This window comes from Palaemon carinicauda, chromosome 3 (assembly GCF_036898095.1).
Source record: "Palaemon carinicauda isolate YSFRI2023 chromosome 3, ASM3689809v2, whole genome shotgun sequence".
Classification (NCBI taxonomy): Eukaryota; Metazoa; Arthropoda; class Malacostraca; order Decapoda; family Palaemonidae; genus Palaemon; species Palaemon carinicauda.
This window is the reverse complement of record NC_090727.1, coordinates 19371152-19376975: the sequence shown is the minus strand read 5'-3', so window position 1 is coordinate 19376975 and position 5824 is coordinate 19371152. Positions and strand designations below refer to the sequence as shown.

Here is a 5824-nt window from a genome sequence, read left to right as displayed (position 1 = left end):
GAGTTTTATTATCAATCTGTACGGAGAGATTATCAAGTCGAGATTGCATTTTGTTTGACAGTAATTTAATTTTACGATGATATTCCTCACATTCAGAATCCTGCCTATCCAAATCCTCCTGCGGAACTAAGGAGTCCAGTCTAACTTTAGTCAAGATCAAATCATCCAAGGTCTGCAATCTTTGACTGTAATCACTCAGAAAACTCAATTCTGTTTGTAATTCAGCTTTATCTAAAGAATCAACAGCATTACACAATTTAGTATACAATACACTAACCTTACGGCGTATAGTAGTACGTTCACGCTTTTCCGATTCCGCCATCTTTATCTAACAGAAAACACCGCACAAATAAACTTTCAAATAAAAAATTAACACGTATAACGCGAGAGGATGGGGACCCGGACACAGCCCAACTAGAAACGACCAACATTCCACACCAGTGCTTAAAAATATTAATCCAAAAGTTCGAAGGACCAAGCGGAAAAAATGGGGGGTGGTCTACATATGTAAATATAAAATCAATATGTAATGACCACGATCATATCATTAAACCTTGCATTTTTAAGTGAAAAGGTAGAGATGGAAAAAATGCATTTTAAATATTTAATAAATTTAAATTTAAATGGTTACACATTTACGAATACATAATTTAAAATTACATAAATTTCACTGTAGCAGCTGGTGGTGGAATGACGTAAACGAGTCTTCGAAATGCACTATTATAAGAGATTTTAAGGTTCACAACTGCGAGGGCTTAACCTTCTTCCTTTCACTCATCCGCTAAAAATACAAAGTAGAGGAGAATCAACCACGGGAAAAATCAGAACAATAAATACAACACTAACAAAAAATGACTAAAATAAATCAACAAAAATTCAACACTAATCAAAATATCAATTACTGTAATCGCCTGACTAAAATCTACAATTTTCATATAAATCAAATCTTGAAATAAACGAATCACCGAAAACAGCAATTAACTAATCACGAAATCACTCACGTAAATATTTGCTCAAATCACCACTAAATCACAACAGCTCTCAAATTATCAGTAAAACAACTAGCAAATTTAACGAGTTGTCAAATACTTAAATAAATTTATAGACTGCATAGAAATCACAGGTTCAATCTAGTAAGAATTTAATTAATTAAAATACTTTAAATTATTCTCAAAACACTGGCATATAGAATATGTAACGCAAGAACAAGCATTAAAGCCCCTTATGCTTACCCTGTTGCGATATCAGTTCTGGCGAGTGTGGAAAAAATCATTTAACAGACGATCATCGCTAAGCAGCGTCCGGATCCCATCCTCGATGAATTAGTGTGTACTTATTTCCATGGTAGAGGAAAAATTCATAATAGTTAATCCAGCGTTGGTATAAATCCTAAAATCCACTTGAATAATGGGAGAGAGAGAAAGAGAGCTGCTCCTCCTCACTCCCGAGTAAGGTTGTTGAAGACTGGTGCTGTGTGAAAAAACTTCACAACGACGTTAACGGCAGGCAGATATAACTGGATATAACTACTGTATAGTAGTTACTATCTAAAAGCAAAGGGGCAATTAGCGACACTTCTGTATGCCAAATGTATCAATACTTAAATATTCAAATTAATAATTTGAAGTTTTTTCAATATACACACACACACATATATATATATATATATATATATATATATATACATATATATATATAAATATATATATATATATATATATATATATATATATATATATATATATATATATATATATATATATATATATATAAGCAGCAAACCAAGTTGGAAAAGCAGCCCAAGGGATCCAACAGGAAAAATATCCCAGTGAGGAAAGGAAATGAGGAAATAAACTAAAAGAGAATTGATTAACAATAAAATAATATTTTAAGAACATTAACAACATTAAAATAAATCTTTCACAATACAAACTATAAAATCAAGAGGAAGAGAAATAAGTTAAAATCGTGCGCCCGAGTGTACCCTCATGCAAGAGAACTCTACCCCAAGACAGTGGAAGACCATGGTACAAAGACTATGCCACTACCCAAAACTAGAGGATCTTCTTACCATAGGTTGTCTCTTCTACCCTTTCCAAGAGGCAAGTAGCCACTGTACAATTACAGTGCAGTAGTTATCCCCTTGAGCGAAGATGAATTATTTGGTAATCTCAGTGTTATCATGTGTATGAGGACAAAGGAGAATATGTAAAGAATAGGCCAGACTATTCGATGTATGTGTAGGTAAAATGTAAATGAGCCGTAACCAGAGGGAAGGATCCAGTGTGGTACTGTCTGGCTGGCCAAAGGACCTGTAACACTCTCTCTCTCTCTCTCTCTCTCTCTCTCTCTCTCTCTCTCTCTCTCTCTCTCTCTCTCTCTCTCTCTTTCAGTTCAAAACTATTTAATAAATACCGATTGAAATAACATGACCTAATAGAGTCCCTTTAACACAAGAGGACTTATCATATCCCCACAAAAAAAAAAAAAAAAACTACATTCTGCCTCTTAGTGAAACAAATTGTACACACTCAGGGAAATAACATACTGGTCACCATTTTCCTCACCACAATCACTCTCAAGCTGACTGGTGCAAAGACTATTCTGAAGGACGGCTTCATTTGAATCGTTAGAAGCTTCTGCTTTTTAATTGGAACACAATTCACTTCATAAAACAAATAGCCTTTCAAAGATATTTACAGAACATTAACTATACGGCTGTATCACATATATTGCGTTGTTGTGTATAACTTGAAAATCTTGGAAAGTCTGCAATTCACCCAAGACAGAAGGTTTGGTGAAGCCTCTACACATCAACTCCAGCAATCTGGTAACTGAACCTACATTCGATCAGCCACCATTTCATTGATTGAAGTATTCCAGAGCAGAAGTTGTGAGTTTCTAAGAGATCATTCACCCACGTTTGATAGAGGTTGATTTCCGTAGGCAGTAAACAAATACAAGTGCGATTAACCTCGCAGCAAACTATGGTATACAATATTTTGACTTGCAACACTGATGGCTTTCATACTCATTATGAAACTTTCAGGCAAAATAATTACATCATTACGTTGAGTATCTATATATTCACACACAGTAAATACAAAGCTTAAAGCATGAAGTATAAAAATATCCATCAAGTCTAAGATAAAAAAAAAAATAAAAACATTAAATCATAAATAACTTATCACTGCATTATATAAACCGGTTTCTAGTGACGTTACTGATGTTAACTTAAAATATGACGTGTAATAAATTCACTTCATCGATTGGTAAAATGTTATTTGTAAATCTAAACATAAAACAACACCTGATGAATTAAATATGAGGGCTAATAAAAATCTTCCCTCATAAACAAAGCATATTATTCACGTAATTAATTTTTCGTAGTTGGTTGTTTGGCGTTATAGAACTAACCTTTGGCATTACCTTCGGGGCGTTCCCCCTCCTGTTGCCATTAATTTCCTTCGACGATTGACCGAAGTATCTTAATCAAGGAATCAGACGGTCAAAACTCAAATGGGGAAAATGTCTCCCTTTCTCGGACTTCGGTATTCATGAAATTGTATTGGGAACTTTATTCCTCTTTGAGACGTGAACATTTCAAGGTGGAAAGTGAATAAGGAACAAACTAAATATCACTGTTACCTGTGAATACAAACATATTTGTGAACCTTTTACTTTTTATATGAATCTGCTTTTCACTTAAGGATATCATCCTTCCTGTAAAATTAACATCATTATTTTCATAGGTAACGAAATTCGTGTTGCCCATTGTTACAATTCCTAAACTAGTCTGGGATGAACTACTTAATTGATAACCGCCATGGGAGTAATACTTCTAATTGATAACAACCATGGGAATAACACCTTGTATTCTTTGGGGTGTACTAAACTACAAATATATTTGTATTTTGAGGTAAGTATCTTATAACAGAAATATTAATGGAAAGTACTTATTAATTTAGATTCTCGCAAAATACAACAATAGGCCTAATTGAAAAATACATATGTGAAAATTGTACTTTGGAGAGAGAGAGAGAGAGAGAGAGAGAGAGAGAGAGAGAGAGAGAGAGAGAGAGAGAGAGAGAGAGAGAGAATGTTTTGATATAGGTTACTAACAGGTCATTAGGCATTAACAGGACCTTATTTACAATGTATTTCCACCAAAGGTAAATGTGCATAAATTATACATTTTTGCAGCATCATTAAACAATCAAAGTTATCTTGCCCTTATACTTATTAGCTAATGTTTCATCGTAACCTCCTAAGGATTTTTAAGGAATGGAAAATGCAAGCAAAAATTATCAATATTGATAATTTTTGCTTGCATTTTCCATTCCTTAAATATCCTTAGGAGGTAACGATGAAACATTAGCTAATAAGTATAAGGGCATGATAACTTTGATTTTTTAATGATGCTGCAAAAAAGTATAATTTATGCACATTTACTGCTTCCCATTCATTATAAAGGTTGTAATCATAGCTCGGGCTCGAGTGCTATATCTCTGTCATTTATTATCTGCAGTTTTCTTCTGGCAGAAAAAAAAAATGTCCTTGATTTCAATTTTCATTTGAGCCATTCACTGCTTGTGCCTGTTATTTATCATGAAAGACGTTGATTTCCAATTTATATGCATTGGTTCAAAATTGTTTTCAAAACAGTTTACCATTATTATACAGCATACTGTTCTTTACCGTTCCACACTATACTCCACTTCTATTTCAAGAAATGTAACAGATTTTTACACAGTCCTTAGGACATATGATTAACCAATTTACCTAATAATTAACAGATTATTTTGCAATGTCAATAATAATAATAATAATAATAATAATAATAATAATAATAATAATAATAATAATAATAATAATAATAATAATAATCATCATCATCATAATAGAGGTGATTCTTGTGTCTACAAGATTCTTGCGTACATCTCACGTTTAAGGAAACACTTCCTCCATCTATCACTTCTGAAGAAGAAGAAGAAGAAGAAGAAGAAGAAGAAGAAGAAGAAGAAGAAGAAGAAGAAGATTCATTTTGTAAAGACAAAACGACATTACGAAAGCAGAAAGAAAATGAATGCGTTGGCGGTAACTCTGGCCAAGAACAGAGTGAACAAGAATTCATTACGAATTCTTCTCAAGGATTAATTTTTTACAAAAGATTCGGGAGTATTTCTAACTATCTGAAAGTGATTCAAAACGTGGCGTCGAAGACATTACTAATTGTTAATGAAAAATACATAATATCAAGATCATTATAATTTTACTTAATGACTGAAGCGATGAAAAAGAACTTTGCTTACTTATCAACCATCTGTCATTTTATGCCAATGAGTGAAACATTCGCCATTAAATTATAAGAAATTAGAAATAAATTCATAATTTGGATGATGCTTAATACTTTAATAGATGCAGAAGCAAATTACGATGCTACGTACAACACGCAATAAAAGACCCTTTAGAGACGCCGTGTAAATAGTATCTATACAATCTGCAATAAGGAATACATACAAACGTCCTGTTGTGAGTACAGAATTGTATGAAACTTACTTGAGAGAACTGTACCGAAAATGTACATTACAAAAAGTCTCCTTTAACTGCAGTGTTGCTATCATACTTTAATCAATGCAAATAAAGTCCTAAAAGATAGTGTTACTTCTTTTACAAAACAATTCAGGTGAGAACTTGTACGGTAAAGAACAAAGATGGATGCCTTGGGACTTCATATACCAGGGGTCAAAATACAAGGAAATCGTCAGTCGGTTGGCTGGTCGTAAAGTACAGCGAGAAAGATTATTGTCCAAATGCTGTTGTA

At 33.1% G+C, this 5824-nt stretch overlaps 1 long non-coding RNA gene across 1 annotated transcript; it reads right to left on the bottom strand.

The window, feature by feature from the left end:
• Positions 1 to 590: 590 nt before the first annotated feature.
• Positions 591 to 1627, bottom strand: LOC137636855 (uncharacterized). Its single transcript, XR_011043260.1, has 2 exons — positions 1233 to 1627; positions 591 to 781 (listed from the first exon to the last, which is right to left on the bottom strand). It is a non-coding gene; the product is annotated as an uncharacterized lncRNA (long non-coding RNA).
• Positions 1628 to 5824: the final 4197 nt, after the last annotated feature.